At 38.1% G+C, this 22,980-nt stretch overlaps 1 long non-coding RNA gene across 2 annotated transcripts in view; it reads right to left on the bottom strand.

Moving 5' to 3' along the window:
• LOC135206272 (uncharacterized) overlaps nt 1-22,980 on the bottom strand; it is a 77,931-nt gene that overhangs the window by 1,592 nt on the left and 53,359 nt on the right. The window contains exons 2-3 of one of the 2 annotated variants that reach the window (XR_010312720.1): nt 12,024-12,038; nt 8,791-8,904 (exon numbers count right to left, since the gene is read on the bottom strand). This is a non-coding gene — a long non-coding RNA (uncharacterized LOC135206272). The remainder of the gene's footprint in view (nt 1-8,790; nt 8,905-12,023; nt 12,039-22,980) is intronic. The other variant, XR_010312721.1, reaches the window with a different exon arrangement.

Genomic DNA, 22,980 nt, shown 5'->3' with positions numbered 1-22,980 from the left:
GCATTTCAACCATCGCACAATAGTACACAAAATTGCTGTAATTGTTACAAATGACGTTAAGTAGAATAGAACTGATACATTTTTGCATTATACCCTTATTCACCACGGAGAAAAGATCGGGGTAAATTTTTAGTTTCAGCCAAATTTGGAAAAATGCAATAAAAATATATTTGTTGCATCAGAAATAGTGTGGTTTCAATGAATTTAACGTTTATTTTGACTGCAAACCAACCGATTTAGAGATTTACTATGTATACCCTAGTTCATCCCACCCAATTATGGGGGACACCCTTTGGGAACCGGGGTTTTGGGTGGGGAAGGGGGGGGAGGGTGTTGGGGCATTGAATGATATTTGCAATAAATGAATAATTAATGTTCCAGCACCCCTCCCCCACCCCATACCCCTAACTAAGCCGCCTACCGGGGGGTGGGAGGGGGGTGGGGGTAGGGCCCCCATCGACCCCCCCCTTAAAGCCACAGTAATTTTCAGGGCACCACAGAACCTAACAAACCCACCTAACCTACCTAGGGGCCCTGTACCCCTACCTAGGCCTAGCGGGGGGGTGCGACCCCCCCCTTAAGGCCACAGTGATTTTCGGGGCACTACGAACAAAAAAAAAAACTAATACAACCACCTAACCTTACCTAGGGCCCTGTACCCCTACCTAGGCCTAGCGGGGGCTCCGCCCCCTGCCGACCCCCCCTTAAGGTTCCACCAGGTGATTTTCGGGGCACTACCCAGAACTATCACTAACCTACCTACCTTACCTAGGCCCTGTACCCCTACCTAGGCCTAGCGGGGGGGCTGCGACCCCCCCCTTAACCCCCGTAACCACTACCTAACATCCATCAAAACCAAATCCAAAGTGATGGTACTTGCTGTATACATCGTTATACTACCACCATTATAATATACTCTATAAATTAATGAAGCTTACCTTAAACTGTTGTTGATAAAAATGTGCTGGTGCTTTGAGGGAAAACGTGAAGCCGTTGCAAGGTTCCCTGACATGCAACTTAAGTAGGGAAGTGGCCAGGTACCCGACGACCACATTGCACTGCAAACAATCGGTAGGAAATCGAAGGTCTGTCAAAATTAATGGCCAGAAGGGCCAGCACTACCTCTGCCATAGGTACAGGAAGACAAAATGCCGTTTTTTGTTTTTTTTGCTTCATTATTCGAGTATTCAGTCAAACAAGGATACCAGTGGACACTAGACAGGTAACTGTATTACTCCGCTGAAATGCTAGTGAAACTAGTTTTCGACTCAAGTCATTCGTAATTGGTTATGAAACCCATGACGTCATAACGATGTCACACCTCTCAGCCAATAATGAGTAACTGGAACTGCTTTTGTTTGCGTAAGAAAGTAAGTTAGAGGGCTCATTAAAAGTAAACATTACCGTAGAGGAAACACCTCTCCCGACTTAGGAAAAATTCGAGGTAAAAACTTAATCTTTTTTTTTCTCTGTAAGTATGCATTAGCGACAATAATGTATTGAGAAGAAGTGTTTTGTTATCACGTGCTTTACTCGGGAAAAATATCAATATAATAGATTTCCCATAATGGTTGAAACTAAAATATTACCAAGATGGGCAAAGAAATATACTGCTAAATTTAAGCTGCAAGTTGTAGCTGAAGCTGCGAAAATATTCAAGCTACGAAAAACTATTAGTGTGCAATCGGCAACATGGATAAAACTCCCATCACCTTCAATATGTTCGAAGAACACATTTTACTGTTGTTTTCACACCGATAAAGCTCGTATTATGATAAAATCAAGTGAAAATAGGAAATGGTATCTGCTGATTTTTTTACACAAAGAATATGCCTCAACGCCATCTATTAAAGAAAAAATAACTAAATTTAGTTCGCAACGAGATGAATTCCAGTCTTTTCGACTTAAAAACACTTCATATATAACGAATAAAAGCTTGTCCAATATAAAGAGTATCTAGAGATTCATTTACGCTATCTAGAATTGAATTAAATGCATGAAATAAACTTACCTAGTAATCGCCCTCAGCTGATTTTCAAACCAAAAATGGATCGCTATGTTTGTATTTTATAATACAATAATAATAATGCGAGGATACAAAAAATATTATTGGATACAGTGCCGTCAAAAATTACTGCACAGAATTTATGTCATCATAAAACTGTCTCCTAGTCGTTGAGAGCATTGTTCAGTACTCGTGGGAGTCAAATTATTCGCATCCGTGTTTGTCCCTCAGACACGCAATCTACACGCATTTTTGGAATGACGTGGATGGCACGAAATTTTTCTGCTGACTTGTTGATTTTGTGTAATTTTGCTCTGTACCCTTAGTAAATTCTGTAACATGCAACAATGGTTGCATTATGAATTTTGGATACCTTCTCTGATCGACACTCTAGTAGTAAAAATTATTTTTGTAATGATGGAAAATATTCTAGAAGCGTCCATAGACACGACTATAAAAGCTGATGCCTACCAGCAATCGCCCTTTCCTAGCTGATCCTCATACAGGTCACGCGCGGCAGGCGCCGTAAATATGTACGCTGCGGCAAAGACCAGCGCTCCTTTATCGAGATGCATCTAAGCAATACTACTGGAAATTAAAGAGACAAGTGTGTCAGATTAACGAGTGATCGGGGAAGGTACCCAAGAATTCTGTTTTTAAAGTCAATGCTATTTACTAAAATTTTTGCAAACTAAGGTGAAATTTACCCGTGTCCAGAGATGATCCTGGTAATTCTTAATGTTGGAGAATAACTTAGACATTGTTAGTTTCAGTACTTAGTTCACTTTACGCTGCGTGGTGACCAGAGTTAAATAGTTGTTAAATTTTCTTATGAAGTATGTACGTGTTTCCTTAGGCCACGAGCCCAACTTTGTTTGCATGGCTGTTGCTAGTTTGAGTTAGTTTGGTTGTTAGATGAGTAACTTGCGTTGTTAGATGTAAAGCAAATGTGTACAGCCAGGGAATTAGTAAAGTTTAAATTTTGTAATAATGCTGTAAAAATGCAGCTAGTTTGTATGATCCAACACCTGAATCTGAGGTTTGCAGACGTTTCCTTAGAACTGCACAACCTAAGCCTATAACTTCCAGGGTAAGAACCTGAAAATAATAGTCCACTTAAAATTCTCGACATATAGTGAAGTAAGGCATAACTTTTTAAAAGATCCATGGAAAAGATGCCTATTCATTATGTTTGTATTTTATGATAATGATACAATAATATTTTGAGACTTACATACGCTAATACTACATCTCATGTATGATGCGACCCCTTAGAATTAGCTTCAAAATTAAGTCTCCAAAATTCGCATGACTCGCGAGTATATTGGTAAATGGATTCTCTAGGTGAAATAACATTTTGTTGATATATAGGTAAATGGATTCTATAGGTGAAATAACATTTTATTGATATTTTGCTGGTTTTTCATTAAAGGATATGTATACTCAGAGAGACCTTACCTTACAGACCTTACATCTTGTTCGGGTTGCCCCAGGTCCCCTCAGTGTGAGGCACCTCTAATGTCTACCAGAGTTGCTAGTACATCTTCCGGTATATTTTGCATCTTCCAATCTTGGATGGTCTGGGATGCAGTTTAGATATTTGTCGAGGCTTATTCTTAAACACATCTACGCTCACTCCTGATAATTTATTCCAATCCGAATGAGCTGGCAACGCATGAAATAGACGCTGCATTATCGATGCTGGTGCGTAGTGGATTAATGTCCTGTGTCGCCTTTCTTAATTTTTCTGGTATAGTTTTGGGCCCACTATTAATCTACCTCTGCTTGCTCTTTCTGATATTTTTAGTTCCATGATATTTTCTGCTATTCCTTCTATCTGTTTCCATGCCTGAATTATCATGTAGCGTTCTCTTCTCCTTTCTAGACTATATAATTTTAAGAATTGTAGTCTTTCCCAGTAGTCTAGGTCCTTAACTTCTTCTATTCTAGCTGTAAAGGACCTTTGTACACTCTCTATTTGTGCAATATCCTTTTGATAGTGTGGGGTACCATATCATATTGCAATATTCAAGTGGAACTACGAACATATGTTTTATAAAGCATAATCAGTAGTTTTCAGCTTTTTTCTTGTTTTGAAGTGCCGTAACAACATTCCCATTTTTGCTTTACATTTTGCCAACAGAGTTGCTATTTGATCATTGCATAACATGTTTCCTATTCATCATCACACCAAGGTCTTTAACTGCTTCCTTATTTGTGATGGTCTCATTATTAGGTGCCCTTTATATGCATATAGCTTTCTTTCTCTGTCTCCATAATTTATTGATTCAAATTTATCAGAGTTAAATACCATCCTATTTACCTCTGCCCAATCATATACTTTGTTAAGGTCTCTTTGTAGAGCGTTCCTACCTTCATCACAAGTAATTTCTCTACTTATTCTTGTGTCATCTGCGAAACTACTCACTACCGAATCCTTGTTAACATTATTGTCTATGTCTTCAATCATAATAACAAACAGTATTGCAAGCTAACACCGTACCTTGCGGCACACCGGATATTACCTTGGCTTCATCCGATTTCTCGTCGTTTGCAATAACTATCTGTTTTCTGTGTAAAAATTCTTTTAACCATCTTCCTACTTTATCCACGATATTGTGTTTTCTAATTTTCTTCGCCAATATATTATGGTCTACTTTATCAAAAGCTTTTGCAAAGTCTAAATAAACCACATCTGTTTCATTCCGCTTTTCATATTTTTGAATATGTTTTCACGGTGGACTAACAGTTGGGTTTTGTGTACTTTTTCCGGGTACGAAACCATGTGTCCTTTATTAAACAAATTATTTTTTATTAAATGTTTCATAATATTTTTCTTTCATTACCCTTTCATACACTTTCATAATATGTGATGTTAGACTCACAGGCCTATAATTACTTGCCTCTAGTCTTGATCCACTTTTGAAAGTAGGGGTAATATATGCTAATTTGTGCTCATCATATATCTTGCCTGTATCTACACTTTGTCTTAATAATATTGCAAGTGCTTTGCGATAGAATGAACTACTTTCTTTAACAAAATAGCAGGAATTCCATCAGGCACCCTGCAGCAGCTCCATTTTTAATTTCATTTATAATAGCCTGCACAATATCAGCTTCATTAATATCTATGTCAGCTAAAAATATTCACTATTTTCATCCCTTACTTCTATATCATTATCTTCATTATCTATTCTAGGGGTGAATTCTCTCTTATATCGTTCTGCCAGTATGTTGCAAATTCCTTTTTTTCATTCGTTAATCTCCCCTTCAATTCTCAGAGGGCCTATTTCTATTCTTCTTTTATTCATCTTCTTCGCATATGAGTATAATAGTTTGGGGTTTTGCTTGATATTTAATAGGGTTTTTTCTTCCAAGTCCCGTTTTTCATTTTGGCTTTTGATTGTATAATCTTTTGTTCTGCATTTTCTATTTTCTTACTTTTTAGTTCTATAACTTTTCCAAAGGTTTCCATGCATTTTTTTCTTTTGCAAGACCTTTTTTCCACTTTCTGAGTTTTTCTGGAACCAAGATCCTCGTCTCTGGTATGCAATGAATGATGTTTACTTTTCTTCTTCGGTATATATTTTTCCACTATTATCTCCAATATTTTATATAATATCTCCGTATTTACCCTTATGTCATCACTTACGAAAATGTTATCCCAATCTTTGTTTAATTCTTCATTAATTTTCTGACCATTTTATATTTTTACTGTAGAAGTTGTATTTTCCATATCCTTCCCACTTTTTCATTTCTTGCTTATCTCTATTTTCACTTGCTTTGGAATGAACTGTTAATTCTATGACATTATGGTCTGAAATACTCACATTATAAACTATTATTTCTTTAACATAATTCATCTCGTTCACAAATACTAGGTCTAAAGTATTTTCCTTTCTTGTTGGCAGGTGATTTATTTGTTGAATGTTTATTCTAGTAGCATATCTAATAGCTTTTCAAATTGCCTCTTATCTTCTGCACTACTATTACTCTCTTTTTGTTTTTATATGTATAAGTACAACCACAATCTCCTATTCGTTCTTTCCATTCTACGAAGGAAAGTTGAAGTCACCAGATAGGAGAATAGTCCAGTCCTTGTGATTTCTACATATATCATCCAATTTTTCAATTATTAAGTCAAACTCTTTAGTATTAGGAGGTCTATATTACTATGTTCATCAATTTTCAGATTCAAATTCTACCGCTATTAGTTCACATTCTGAGTTACTATATTTCTCATATATTTTTCCTTGTTTTTGTCTTTCCCATATATTGCGGTTCCCCTTGATTCCTATTTTTTCTATCTGATCTATAAGTTTGGAACCCTTTTATTGATCATCATTCCCAGTCTCTTGGGAATACCAGGTTTCACTTATATTCATTATATCTATTTTCTTTTCATTTTGGGTTAGTTCTTCTAAGTACTCTATTTTTCTTTTGAGTTACTCGTAACTAAACCCTGCGCATTCATCACTATGATGGTTTGCGTGTTTTTTCTCCTTCATTTAATACTGATAGTAATAAGGATTTTCCATGTCTCTTTCCTGTTCTGGTATTTGTTCTTTTTTTTCCATTTCCAGAAATTCTGACATTAAAAAATCCAACTTTTCCATAATATTTGATCTTCCTTCATCATAATTATTAATTTTGTGTCTGAATCTGCATTTTCTCCGTTTCTGCAATATCCTCTTGCATAATAAATACAGTTATTATCTTCTTGAGTAGAATTTCGGAGCTGATGCTTTGAAATTTTTTGCTGACACCTCTGCATATCTCATTGGTGGTTTGCTTTTCTCTTTTACCTGATATTCTTGATTTCTCTCTTTATTTGTTTCTTTCTTATTTTGGATTTTATTACTTGGTTGGTTATTTATTTTGATTATGATTCATGGCTACAGGGTGCATATATTTGCATTTTTTGTCGAACTTACATCCTTTTCCTTCTTTTAGATTTTTACATATTTTTGGATGCAGATCTCTGCAATCATCCCCAATATCCATCTAAGTATGCACATTTACCATATATTTCATAGTTTTGACATATCTTAGGATGTTTGTAGTAACATCTTTCTCCAAATCTGCAATTTCCCTCTTTTCAAAAAGGTTGCAGATTTTGTCTTTCTGTCTATTTTTTCCTCTTTCCCGTATTGTATAGATCTGGGTAGAGCCTCTTCGGGATTTGCTTTTCTGTTGTCATATCGTAATTTATTTCTTCGTAGGTATGCTGCTTTATTGCCTCATATGTAGTATCAATGAGTATCTCTGCATCCATACTTTTATCTTGTTCTTTGTTTTCCTTATTTTTTTCTGTCATTTCATTTTTGTTTACTTTTCTTCCGTTTTCCTCTTCTTTTTCTTCTTCTTCCTCTTCCTCTTCTTCTTCATCTCAACTATTTGTACATTCAATCTTGATTTAATAACATTGTCTATCCATGATAGACATGTTGAACAAAAAATTCTTGTATCTTTTCTCAAATCTTGTATTACCTCAGCACACTGTGATGGGTCGGAATGTTGCATGCAGCACTTTTCTGATTAGGTTTTGTGGATTGACTATGCTATACCAACCTTACACAGTTTGCATGCTTTTGGCATTCTTTTTTCCTAATGCATCAATTAGTATATTCACAAGATTCACCTTATTCATTTTCTTTGTCGGAATATGTTGGTTTATGTATATTTTCTTTATGAGTCTCTTGACCACTTGGATTTTATTTGGAACTTCTTCAATTATTTTCAAGATGTTTTCATTAGATTTGTTCCAGTTTGAAGGATTATATCCTTCTAATATATCTATGAATGCTTTTGTATCTTTTGGTTAGGTGACTTGCTGATTTCATAGATGAGAAATGCCAGTTCCCTTCCTGCTACCTCATCGTATTGCGAATCTGCTAAACACGCCAAATTACGCCACCTTTTTCCCGCAGTTGGAACTTACTGCCATCTTGTTTCTGATTTATAGTATTACACTTGATAAACTAACTTAGAAGACGCTTTATCCTACTATTTTCAACACTAATCTTATCACCGATAGTTCACGAACACTTCTAGATATTTCTCAAATTCTAGTCGTATGTTAAACTTGTGATATCTGTTGATTATTGTGACTTCACGCGGGTACGTCTCACAAGCAAGATGGCTACTACGAGAGAGAGGAGAGAGAGAGAGAAGAGAGAGAGAGAGATCTAGTTGAGGTACAGAATGTTTACATCAGTAAGCCGTTATATGATTTTGAGAGTTTTTGCTTTAATATCTTATTGATATTTTGCTGTTTACATTAAGATTAATATTTGAAAATCAGTAGTAAATTGTCTTATCATAACAAAAATGCTTTAAGTCGCGAAAAATAAAAGGAAAATATAGCGATAAGTGAATATTCCTCTACAAAAAAAATTTGCAAAGTAGTGGATTTTCTGCAAATATTTGGAGATAAGATCCACAAAAAAAAAAAAACAAACAAACAAAACAAACTGCGATTAACTGAATTCACGATCGTTGATCTGCAATGTAGCAGGGGTCTACTGTACTTGAATTTTTTCCCTAGCATTTCATGTTGCTGAAATCCCCGATAATCGTTAACTTTTAACGCCTTATCTTCTTCAGGGTCTCCAGATTACTGCTGGCTCAAAATAATACTCTTACACAATGATATGAGCCGAGTCATACAAAAGAGCATATAACATGTTATCAATTTTACTAACATTACGGCAAACAGTATAGAGCAAATCAAGCGACAGTGAAATTAACTTCACTGAGTGAAATAAACTAAACGAGACACTTACATAGTGTTGCTGTTAGAAAGATTTTTACGTTGTGTTGCTGTTAGAAAGATTTAGTCATATCTGGTAAATGCTGCCTTTGCAAGCAGCTCTGAAGATATTCTATCCCTGGTTTATCTGTGGTAAAAAGACAAAAGGTATTTATTATTAACGATACCTGGGCAATGAAAGCAAAGCAAACTATGAAGTTACCATATAACAAAATACAAAAATAATGACATCCCTAAAAGTTATAAATATTCAAAAGGGATGACCTCCGTGACTGTTAACTCAAATTCTTTTACATTATTCAACATCTTCCAGAATTACAAGAATGGATGTCATTCCGGTATGCTGGGAGGCAAAGGAAAACTGAATGATTCTTGCAATTGGTGCTTTTATGTTTGCAACACGAGTCGATAATAAAAAATCCGTTTTCCAATTTTATCCTACTGATATAAATACTGACGTTGATACTTTGCACTATCTTAAACCTCGATATTTTGTGCTGTGTCTCATTAAAGCTCAATTTATTACATTTCATCAAGGAACTGGAGCACAAAATTTAGGCCAATTTAGGTCAAAGGGACGAGAAGGGTTGCAGATAAGGGACAAAAGGACGCTGCAAAGAACCAAAGTAATGCCTCCAGTGCGCTGCATGAGGTGCACTGATGGCACTACCCCCAACGGGAAACATTTCATCATGCACTTTTCACTTTCTAAGCGACACCATACAGGTCTCCTTAACTTCCAGCAGTGCGGAAAGTCTGAAGAAAGAATAAACTTACCAAGCAACAAAGGGTCCTCTAAGATAAATCTTGGAGTCGTTTCCATCACATGCCGGAGTTTCATACAAACAAGTAACCAATTCTAAAGAGCTTAAATACGTAACCTAATCTAATTAATAAAACTTAAAATCATACATACACAGATTTGCATAGCCTATATCTCATAACTTAACGCGATTTTATAACTAGACTAACACTATTTAATAGGTAACTCACCACAGACACTGCAACACAAATGTCACTCAACCGCAGACACTGCAACCTAAATGCCACTCAACCGTAGACACTGCAACCCAAATGCCACTCAACCGTAGACACTGCAACCCAAATGCCACTCAACCGTAGACACTGCAACCCAAATGCCACTCAACCGTAGACACTGCAACCCAAATGCCACTCAACCGTAGACACTGCAACCCAAATGCCACTCAACCACAGACAAACGTACGGCTTCTATTCGCCTGGAAAGAGCTTCTCGCGATGAAGTTGACCTGTGCAGGCAATCTCCCTCTCACCCTCTACCACCCTTTCCTAGGCTTAATACGCAGAACTTAACGATTTAATGCAACTGGGTTAAAATATCCCACGCTGTTAATTATGCTAACTTGAGCACCTTTATTTCGCAATAAATGCCATAATTCAATTGGTCATTATCAAAACAGATGCCACAACTAACTTGTGAACATTCAACGAATTTTCATCAAAGCTAACGAAGTGCTTGTCTTACAGTGTTTCCTTCTCAAAAGATTTTCAAGAGACTAAATAGACACAAAGAACCTCAAGTTGAACCAAAGACCATTAAAACTAAAAAAAAAAAAAAAAAAAAAAAAAAAAAAAGTCACCAGTGTTCTCCTGAAAAATAAAATACAAATGCACAAAAGCGTGTGCTGGTATCATTACCAAATGAAGAAAAATGTGAATGCTTAGTAAAATAAGTTTAACACTCACCAACTGCAGCCAACCGCAAGATTTTTCCACCATGGATGGAACCTTGAAGGCTTTATTTAAAAAATAAATGTGAAAAATCTTTTTTCAAAAAACAAATTAATGTGCAAAAAAAATTACATCACATTTATTTGTTCTTTAATATTGCTTTTGAGATTTTTTTAAAACACGCTCCATTATATTCCCGATGTTTATGGAACTTATCTTCAAACATTTGTCTATTCATCTTTTAGGTCTTTGGGTACCATCGACATTTTGCTTTAATCAATCATAACTTTTATGACACTTCCTATCAGTTTTAAACTTTCATATTAACCAATATTCATTGTTTTCTGCCAGTGAACTTCAACGATATCAAAATATGACTGTTCCCAATTATTTCACAGAAGAACAAGAAGGTATCGCGAACGTGTCAAGCAAGCAACCGGATAATAGCAAGCAGGCGATCGCAGCAACTGATTCTAACAAAAGGCATATATCTGCATAAAAGAAAGCACTTCACAATAGCACCTATCGAGCATCTACATAAGTCAACAGCAACCAACAGAATGCAACTTCCTTCACCGTTCTCTTCCTCTGTGAAATAAGGAAATGACTACTCTGAACTAAAACGTTTACACTGGTTGCTAAATTATACAATTTGCTATGAAGTCTTAGCTTTAAATAAATGGTAGCGTGTAAGAAACGCCAGTTCTGGTTACAGTCTTTACAAAGTTTTAGGCGCAAGTTCAAACTTTCAAAGTTTTATGACAGATACTACCCATTTTTCCAGTTAGAAAAATATATCAAATAAAAACTAATCATGAATATGTAAATATTTCTTATTCATATACAGCCTTCAAAGTAACATCATATACAGTGAGCCTTGACTACCATCCCAAATTAACTAAGATTACAGTTTTGGTATATCAGAGGTGTTTATAGATTATAACTAACAAATAATGGAAAAACAACACTACAACAATTTTAATCATGCAAGCATGCAAAATAGCATATCAAAATTCAAAGATACAATGGCAAGTAAAATGAGTAAAAATAAAATAAATTTCACTAATTCTAAACCAGAAAATCTTACAGATTTCGACAATATTCAATAAAACACTATAACTTATGAACAGAGAATACATTGTAAATAATAAAGGTTATCAAACAGAAACATGATTGAAGACCACTAGGATAAAAAACAACGCTCAAGTAATCGCTTTTGTCTATGGTAAAAAAAATTCCCAAGTAATATTAATTTTCAGTCAGTGGTAGGCTGCTCAATTCACAGGCCATCTTGGGATAACATACCCACCATAAAGAGTAAACGGCATTCATTTCGATGTACACAAGGTCACATGAGCACACAATTAAATTAATATATACATACATCATTTACAGCATATAACCATAATTACACACCACATTATCTAAATGATCTCGAACCACAGCATATCAATATCTTGGATAATTTGTATGAACGAAAGATAGATTCAACAAAATTATAAAATTCAAGGTTCACGTGTACCGTGGCGGACCTACCTTTAAAATGGAAATCTGAAAGAAAGAAAAAAGAAAACATTAACATAATCAAATAAAAATATAAATTATTACCATCACCACCCCACACAAAAACGAAATCAACTGTGGGCCCAGCAGTTCACATGAATTATTTATATTTTGGCCTGAAAATTTCTAGAAGTACAAGGGACTCAAGTCTTCTTATTAGTTGAAATACTAGTTTGAGGATCATTAGAAAACAAATATCTTGAAATTTCTCCCATTATGATTATAATCACTACTCAGGTTGTAATTCATACAAACCTACAACCAAAATTGCGAGTAGCAATTTCTAAAGAGACATTCCACATCAACGTTCGTGATGACAACACTCGCATAATGCATCCCAATAAAATAATAAGCAAATGCTAGCCTAAAGAACAGTCAGCAATGCCCTTCAGAAACAGCATGAAGCCAAGGACTAAAGCAACAAATGCTGAACTGTGAAAAGGGCAGAGACCACATCCAAAAGGATCAAGAGAATTATAGCTGTTAACATAAATACATACCTGCTATAAAGTCAGGCCCGGGTGGGGCTACAAATGAAATAACCTACGACTTTAACACCTGCTTGCAAAGCCATATAACTCTGAATACAGTCAATGCAAAACATAATCACAATTTTTTAAAGTAAATTGTATTTTTCCTAACTATACAAACCTGAGGTCATTCACATTAGGAATTACTTTCAGCGTAGGCTGGAATATGGCCATTAAAATTCTAGAACAAGGTGCTTAGGCAGTAACTGCCGTCTGGTGGGCGGGTAGGCCTGCCTGCCCAGATGTAAACACTCCACTCTGCCTTTCGGCCCAGGTTTCAGATGAAGGGGTGGCAAGAGGTGGGCATTAATGTAAAGGGCCTCAGGTTTGTGTAGTTAGGAAAAATACAACTTATACTTTAAAAACTTGTAGTTTGTTCCTACGCGATATACAAACCCTTGGTCCTTTACTTTAGGAAGACTCACTGATTGGTGGGAGGAATGTGAGTGAGCCTCTAGAACTGACTGGACTTCAGCACACCTGGACTATTCCTCCTGGTCGTAAGAGCGAGGAGGAGTTTGATTTGATTTGATTTATATAGGTCACTTATCGCTGAAACGGAAATTGCCAGTAAAAGGTTTGAAAGGTGTAACAGAGGATAACCTCGCAGTTGCACTATGAAACAATTCTTAGGATTGGATGGACAATAAGATTGAAGAAAGAATATGAACGGAGGTATGATAAAAGGAATGAAAGTAGTTGCAGCTAAGGGTCGAAGGGACACTGCAAAGGACCCTCAATAATGCCTACATTGCACCGAATGAGGTGCACTGACAGCACTACCACCTTACAGGGAGAGTGAGGAGTGCCCTGCCTCTGACAACTTGATCGGAGTATGAGCTGCATGATCAAGAGTCAGACTTCTGGGCCTTTTCGAAATGAATGAGGAATCGTGACTCATTCGAAAAAGGGTTGGGAAGAATTTAGAGTCGGAAGCATTAATGCAAAGCTCTGGGAAGGGTTTGCATTATTGCTCATCTCCTTCCTCCTCTTGCTAGAGGAAGGAGCAGGACTGCTTCTGTGATTCTGATAAGAAAAATAGAAAGGAAACTCGATGTGCAAGCTTACCGCATCAAATGCTTGACCAGCATGTGTAAGTTCAAGTCTTATCCTCAACCTGAAGGAGGAAGAGTAGAAGGAAGAGGAGGGGAAGATGGAGGCCAGTCACTCTCACATCCTTCTTACCTCTAGAACTGCACACCATAGACGAGATGCAACTTGTCCTCTCGAAGGAGCCAAATAAATAAATACAAACTGTGAGCATCCACCACCGGTCCAAGGAAAAGAGGTTCCAAGGAGCTGTGGGCACACCCAAAGGAAGAAAGATATAAATATGGTCACAATGAGACTGCATCTGTCTTAAGGTCCGATATATTCTTTGAAGTGATGAAATGTACCCAGCCACTGGCACTGTTTGCTCTCTGAGAGACCTAACAGTGGACGGATCCAACTGCAGAGAAGTTCCTCACAATCTCCCAAGACTCAGAGGAAGACATGTCATTAGACAATTCTGCATTGGAAGTCTGTAGTGGATTGAAGGGTGTTGATCCTTTGTAGGTACAGCAACAAACCAATTGGACAAAATAATGACTGATCTGGATCAACCAATACAAAGTCCACAGCTCAGGAGATCATCAAAGATTCGTACTCGTCAACAGACGCCAAATGATTGCGCTGCAGTGCATCTGAGACAGTCACGACATGACACCCACCTTTTGAAGGGTGATGCTGAGAATAGCCAAACAAATCATCTATCGTGTTCGCAAACGATGTTGAGATATGAGGGGAAATGTTTTAGTCAATTAGGGGAGTGCAAGTGAGAATGTCAGGGTTTATATCAGTTTTAATGAAAACAGGCATTCCTTAATTTCCCCCTAACCCTCACCCTGGCATACAGGAGCTGTTTGTTTATGAATTACCATGGTAATTTAGGATAGTATGACTTGTACCTGAAGGGTTGAGAGTTTTCAGTGATGGTTAATGATGTGAAAAGCCATCTGTAGATATGAACATAAACCTGCACCTGGAAGGCTTTGATAACGGGTTAGGTTTATCTATGTACAAAGGATGTCTTCATAAAATTTTCATTAAGAAACACTACTTTACACATCAATATATTATAATAAATGCATAAAAAAATATCATGATAGATTAGGAAAAATAATAATTTAATTTTGGTCCATTTTTTAGGACCATGACCACTTGGGGCAGTACTTATGTTCAGTCAAAAAAGATGCTCAAAATAAATCTCTTCATTGTCAAAGATGAAAAATCCTAGGATAAAAATCGTAAGTTATCTCTTTTTCATATACTAAAACAAACGAACAACAGATCGCTTGGAAAGCCATTTGCAACAAACGTATTTCCGTTGCTTCCCTCCTTCTGTTCGATCAAGAACGTGTCTAGTTGAAGAAAATCTAATTTCTGGGGTTACTTGGAAGATAATACTTCTAGCCATTCAGAATTTTTAGGACCAGAGACCGAGGAGAGCTGCAAAAGGTATTTGGAACTGATACCCTAAAATCTAATATCATGGCATCCTGAGTTTTATTTGCAAAACTGTATACAATCCAGGAATTAACCATCACAATGTCAAGGAAAATTGAGAATAAACTAAAATACCACTTCTTAGATCTAATAGAAATGCGATACTTTTGGATAAGCCAGTCTAAATGATCCACTCCTCCCATGTATTTATTATACTGGGAAATAAGAAATGGTTGAGGAACAAGTTTTTCTTTTCCACGGCTGGTTGACCATCTTTTTACATTTCCAAAAAGGCTGGCAAATTGATGGTTGCTATCAATTGTAATTAAACTGTTGTTATGCCATTACAGAAACTAGAGTTCTTTTTCTTCAAATCTGTGATCATAGTATCCACGATCTTCTTTTCTTAGTTCTTTATCATCCTTTGGAGGACATTTGGATGTTCTGTTTGAACTATTGTTCCTGTAATTCTGATTCCTAAATTTTTTAGTTGCACACGTTGATTGTAACTTGAGAAAAAATTATCAATATAAATTTCATGGTCATAGGGGTTCTCAAGGTTTCCTTAATATAAATCCATTTGAAAACAGTAGCCGCTTGTTCCACAACATAGCACCCATTTCTCATAGGATTGCCTCTTAAAAGCTGCTTTTGAGAGCTTTTTCTATACTATCTTACAATTCAGAGTTCTTTAGAGAAAATCCCAAATTGTTTGAACCTCTCATTCATAGCATCTGCTAGAGGTCTAATTTTAAATCCTTTATGTCCTATGCAGGTTCCTGCATCTTCATTGTTAACAAAATGAAGATACCGTTAGATGCTCAGAAATTGGTTCCTTGGCATAGTTTTCCGAATGATCGGAGTTTCAAGGTCTTCATTCAAACTCCAGTAGTGCCGCTCACTTTGCAATCTGTGGTAACCTGAGAAAAATAAGATCCCACAAAAATTTTTCTAACAGTTTGTTGACAGAAGGAAATCATGTACATTGTTGTGTGTGAGGTAAATAATCGCTCCTGATCAACTCGCTCTTCCCGTTGTAACCCGAGGAAGTTGAAAGGATAGGAGAGGAAGACCTGACGCTCCCCCCCTCGCCCACTTGCAGAACTGGCATGCGGGGGGGGCTGCAGACGCTCGCAATCCCGTGGTGGCAATCGAGCCGCAGGCCTGGTCGCGCAGCTCTCCGGGGGAGAGCGGCTAGACCAAGAACAGCGGCGACGGTCCCGAGCATCAGAAGAGCTGCTGCTGGTCCTCCTATCCGCCCGGTCCCATCCCAGTGGGAGCGGTGGTCAGGGGACCGGCAGAGTCCGCTGTCCTGGTGGGAGCGAGGCCTGTCCTCACGGCGCGGCACGCCACCTGAACCAGCCGAAGCTGGTCCAGGCAACCGAAGGGACCTCTTCCTCGCCTCAACCCGCGGCAGGTCTGGGACCATCGCATCGACCCTGGGTACCAGCAGCTCGCCACAAGAGCGACCGCTGGCCTGGCGGGAGTCACCTGGGCGACTCCCGCCAGTCTTCCACTCCGTGCCTGGATCCTGGCGCCGAGCAGGCTCGGCTGCCTGGATCTTGGCTGCACGGTCACCCGCAGGCGACCATACACTCGGTACCTCTCGCAAACAAGAGGCCGAGACGGTACCTGGTGTCGAGGCAGAACCTCTGGCGCCAGGCGAGGAGGTACCGGTGTTAGCAGGTACCCCTCCAGTCCCCGTCTTCTTCTTCCTTACGGAAGGAGAGACGGGCCCCATTCCTGAAGGAACAGAAGGACCAGCGGAAGCCCCAACCATCCCACTGGAATGGGACGGACCCTTAGAGGTCTCAGAGCGAGACTTCTTTGGGGGGGAGGAGGCTACCTTCTTCTTCCTCGGCTGTGGGTCCTTGGAAGTCGAAGGGAAAGAGGCGGCAGCAGACAACAATAAAGAAGACAACAAAGACGACGATGACACCTTCCTCTTCTTCTTCGTCAGCTTCCTCAGGACCACCGTCAGGTCCTTCATCCAGGACAGAGCCAGGGCAGTTGCCGAAGCAACAGGGCCTGGGTGCACCTGTCCAGAGGAACCTGGGGTGGGGCCAGGAACGACGGCGGCAGGAACTGGTACAGGAGCGGCAAGCACAAGAAGAGGAGGTGGAGCAGGGATCAGCAGCACCCTAGGCACTGGTGGCAGATCCAATGGGGAGCTCTTGGGACACCGGAAGTCAGGGGCTGGAGCAAGAGCAGCAAAACCAGGTGGCGGCATAACGACCCTCCTCTGCACCCCCAGCAGCGGCGCTTGCACAGCAGCTGACGGGGTCACCATAGATACATGCTGCGTATACACAAGGTGAGGAGGGGCAGCATACCCTGGCGTGGACACTGTAGTCGTGGTTGTAGTCACAGGGCCATGGGTTACCGGCCTGGTCCCCCTCAAGAGATGACACAGCAGCCCCTGAATGCTCGGTGTCCCCTGGAGCCCCAGCGAGAACCAGACCTGGCCAAGATTGTCCCCCGCAGCAGGCAAACCTGAGGGAGCAAGTGTCGGGTTAGTGGGGGAGGGGGGAGGTTTCCCCCTCGCCCGGGGGGTGGGGGACAGTTCCCACCCCGAGCGAATGGAAGACCCCGAATACAATTGCACGTCGGGGTACCTCGCCCCCTCCTCTACACTCAACTGATCGAGGGAAGAGAAGGAGCGAGATACACCCCCCGAAGGGAAAGGAGCCATATGCGGGAGCTGTGACGGAGGGAGGAAAGAAGAAGACGTGTCCATGACCAGGGGAGTGACTGGAGAACCCTCCAATGACTCCCTGGACGGCTTACGCGGTTTCTTTCTCCCTTCGTAACGCTCCCACTGCTCCTCCGACCAAATTACACAAACATCACATGACTCGGCGCGAGAGAACTCATGCCCTCGACACTGAGCACAAAACTCATGAGGATCAACCTCAAAAAGGGATCGAAAGGCCCCACACTTATGGCCCTCCACACCAGGGCACAATATGCAGCTGACGGGGGGTTGGCAGGGGCGTCTTTCTGGCTCGCAGGAATCCATTCCACGAGACAATCAAGAAATAATGACAAAAATAACCAAGTACTCACGTTATTTCCACACAAGGACACTAGTATAAGAGAAAGTAATAATATCTTCACAATTGAAGGAGTATTCCAAAGTATACGACAGAAGCGGGCAGAGCGGCGAACAACACGTCTATCACCCAGCACGGCCAAAAGCAAAGTGATTCTTCACCTCTCAGTCACGCGGACCCCTTTGTTCGAAGCCTACGACTGGCTCCAGCTGCCGCTAAGTTACATTCCTATTGTTAAAGGACCGATGGTTTGTATTACGTATCGGAACAACTACAAAACAAGGATCCTTTTAGAATGATGAGAGGCTTAATAGATAAATGAAAACAACCAGTTTATATATATAAATATATATATATATATGTGTGTGTGTGTGTTGTGTGTGTATAATTTTGATGAGCAAAATATACAACTTGACTAGATAGCTTGTATTGCGAAAGTAGGATTTAATGTTGTAGCTCGGGTTCGTGATTTAGGACCCAACAATTTAAGACTCCAGGGAAAATTGAGGATAGACCCTGTGCATGGTCAAGTTACTTTTAAAAATCCTTGTGCAGATCGGAGTGTATTTGTTTTTGCTGATGTGCCTCACATGATTAAGTTAATAAGAAATAATTTCTTGGAGCATGGACGTTACACAGGAAAATGAGATATTATTTCATCTACTTCTACACAAGAGTTGTTGGCTAAGACAGCGATAAATTGACTTTAACGCCAAAACTGACTCAAAATCACCTTAATGTGTCAGGAACTCAAAGGCAAAGTATGCGGCTCAGTGAATATCCTAAACATGTGCCGATTAGAAAAGGTTTAATTTCATCCCAAACCTGGTTGGTGTCAGGTGATTTCATAGATTTAGGAAATGAATGGCTTGATTTTATGAATTCCGGTAAAATGTATGGCACTGTAAAATCAAGTTGTTTTGGTGTGGATATGTAGACTACACTGAATAAGGAATTAACGATGCAGGGGTCAGTTTGGAATATCCTGGTATAGACAAGCTAAAAAAAACCTATGATGCTATTGAGGAAGAATCTTGCTACATAAGAGGCAGTGGCGGACTGGGTCTAAAAATTGTGGTTGCCAGGTGGCAAAAGAAGGGGCCCACTCCAACCCTCAGCCATAATACTATAATAGAGTTCACATAACGAATACATAAAATATTTGAAAATGCACATGTGGAAACACAGAAGACAAATTATTGGAACGTTTATTTTTTACTAATAAGTGTAAATCACCTAGACATAATGTAGAGTAATACCAAATATAGATACATAATTGCTTAGTTGAATTTCTAACCAAAGTTTAATGACATGTAAAGTAGTGTTATTTTGAAATGTTTGCAAACTAAAAATGTAATCCAATAAACCTGTAAAGAAAATCAAGAAGATGCATATAGCCTACATTCTTTATACGTTTTCTACTCAAGTTTTCTTTCAAATAATTTAGACATACCATTGATCAGACATATGTCAAATTTTATCACCTCCCCTTTATTTAGTCTAGCCCATCAAAAGACTAGATTTATATGGTTTTGATTACTTACTTTCATAATTGTGAAATACACAAAATAAAAGTATACTAAATATACTTTCAATACAGAAGTATAACATGCATATACCAATTTATCAAGAATTTTGAAATAATATTCGGATATATTTAAGCATACTTGTACTACACAATTTGTATATAGACAGCTAAAAACTACAAAAACCTATTACATGCAGTCTACTATATTAGGAGCAATCGCTTAAGTTCAGTGGAGGATTGTGCAAAACTGTTAATAATTACTTCATTATCCAGCTCATCTAACATTTCCTTTTCAATGGATGGTAACATGTAAGATTCCAAGTTTTCCTCAGACATTCAATTTCTTAACCTTGTCTTTATAATCTTCAGTTTTGAAAATGCCCTCTACTTTACATGGGTAACAGATAATGTGCAAATTATTTTATATAGTTCATAAAGGTTATCATATGCCTTGTCATGAAGTCTGTTGGAAGCTTGAATTTTCAGTATACAAGATGGGCAAATAGTGTACATTTTACTGTTGGTGCAACTGCTGCCCACATTTTCACCATCATGAAGCAATAACTTTAAAACATCAAAGATTGAAGCAAAAGAAACAGTTCCAATTTCACTTGATCTCTGATGATTTGTGGAAACAACTTGATAATTCCTCGCAATGCTTCATCTTTAAGACCTTTCTCAGCAATTGTTTTAAAATTTGTAGAGTCCAAGCAAGATAAATCTTTATACAACTGTTTGCGTTGTACAAAGCGGGATTCCAGTGACGGAAGAATACGATCCATTATTAAATTAAACACATTTATTCTAAAACCAACCAGGGGATCTGAGGAGCTTCCTTCATCACTAGCAAGTTCATCTGCCATTTTTATCTTCTTCTTCTTTCTCTTAACTGGCAATGCATCTTCCAAAGCATCAATTTGAAATGTTATCTGTTCATTCAAATTCATCTGCGAAATTTCCTCATTACATTTAATTACAAATTCAAAAGCCTTGCTGTGGATATTATCAAATGTTCTTGTCTGTTCCATCAACTTTGTTGTAGCTGTATCTACCAAACTCCATGCAGTAAACATATCTAATCCATTGGTATGCAGGTATTTTGATAAAGGGGATGTAGTTTCAAGTATATACAAATAAGTAAATACAGTCAATATGGTTTCAAACTTTTCAAGACTTTGAAGAAAAACGTTGCATTATACTTTGTTTTTGCATCAAACTTGTCTGATTCTTGAATCATTGTTAAGCATACCAATAAATCCACACAAGTAATCACAGAAGCATCATCAAAGCATCTAAATACAGTTGTTGCTGCATTTGATTTCCCTGACCATCTAGTTTCGCCTATTAGCTTTAATCGTTTCATTTTTTCTTGTCCCAGATGTTTTCCTACTACTACTATCCATACGGCCATTCGCTGGTATGATGCTTTCACAAATGAAGCAAATTGAAAAAGGAAACTGCAGGCACACAACATTTTGTAGTCTCAGTTATCACTAGATTCTAAACATGGGCATACCACCATACATGAACATGTTGATCTGCCACAACAGCAATTCTACTTTGTAAACCCTTGTACTGCCCATGGTAGCTTGCAGAGCCAACTGTGCGATCAGATACGCATTTTTCTGAGTCAATTTTATGACGTTGTAACGTTTTGATTAATAGATCGAAAAGTCCCTGTCCTGGTACAACGGAAAGTAGTCGCTCATAGATATTACCTTTAAGCACATATCGAATTTTAATACTAAACCGATCAATGGATGAAATATCTTGCGTTGAATCAACCTGTATAGAATAATATTTTGTTGATTAACTTCTTGCCCAATTTTTTCTTGAATCATATTTTTCATAATGTTGATTAAATAGTTTATAGTTGTTTTACTCAGTTATGTAACAAGTCCACTACGACCTTTACTGTGAACCTTTCCTTGTTGTTCTAATCGTTTCATTCTCTGCTCAGACTTGCTTTGCACCGAAAAAACATGAGCTGCCATAGTACTGTCATATTTTGCCATTAACTGCACTATAGCTAAACAAATACCACGATTCAAAACATCGTTATCAAAAGTGTAGGCCGATTCATTTCTGTGACCTCGAAAAGGAAGTGCTTGTTTGCTGAACATCTTTATGATATCTATAATTCTCATAACAATACTTCTCTGCTTCAATACTTCTCTCCTTTTATTCAGCGAAATAAGAAATATGTGCTTAGGCCCTGGAAGCTTATAGCTACGTCATGTTTCAATATCAACATTGCACTTATTTTGCCATAGACCGTAGTACAGTAAGGATCGGCTTATCACAAATTATAATTTTGAATTTTCATTTCCTTGAAATTTTCTCATCATCTTCGCAAGATCTATCAGATGCTGATAGACCAAAAGGACAGGTTACCAACAAAATCAGTGCAACTCACTTCTTAAGGAAGTCAGTCAAGGTAATAACACTTCAGTCACTAGTCAAATACATTACTGTACTGCTACAGAACTGACTGTGTCCGTGGACGACGGCTGAGGCGTGTTGAGCCGCTGCAGTCCTACCACTGCACATTTGCTGCAAGGAATAGTAATTTTCAATGCCCACAATGCACTTTAGATAAGGGATCGTCCCCGTGTGTCAAATGCGTGTATTAATATGCGTAATATATACTTAGTTAACTTATATAAAGGAAAAGATATCAACAGATGGCAACCTAAATGACCCTAACGAAAATCGTGATATTTTAATCTTGACAACAGTGACTGATCGTGTTCCGTACCTGTACCGTGCTGTACGATACTTGTGAGTTGTTCCCTCTCTCTCTCATACATACATATATATATCACACATACACACACAACACCGTATGCGTGTGTGTGTGTGTGAAGAGAGAGAGAGAGAGAAAGAGAGAGAGAGAGGAGAGTGAGAGAGAGAGAGAGAGAGATTTGATTGATTAAAAGGAATGTTTACCCAGCTCTTTGAAGAGAAAGCTGCATATAAAGTTATTAAACATACTAATATACATATATATAAATATATTATATCTATATATATATATAGAATATATATATATATATATTAACATATATATATATATTATATAACACTATATATATATATATATATATTCACAATTATATTAATATATATGTTTTTGTCTTCTAAAAATATCCATTTCTTTTCTTATATTCGAGTTTGAAGAGAGAGAGAGAGAGAGAGAGAGAGAGGAGAGTGAGAGAGAGAGAGAGATTTGATTGATTAAAAGGAATGTTTACCCAGCTCTTTGAAGAGAAAGCTGCATATAAAGTATATACACACATATATACATATATATAATATATATATATATATAT

This window comes from Macrobrachium nipponense, chromosome 11 (genome assembly GCF_015104395.2).
Source record: "Macrobrachium nipponense isolate FS-2020 chromosome 11, ASM1510439v2, whole genome shotgun sequence".
NCBI lineage: Eukaryota > Metazoa > Arthropoda > Malacostraca > Decapoda > Palaemonidae > Macrobrachium > Macrobrachium nipponense.
The sequence above is the reverse complement of the archived record's forward strand: the minus strand, read 5'-3'. Positions and strand labels throughout refer to the sequence as shown.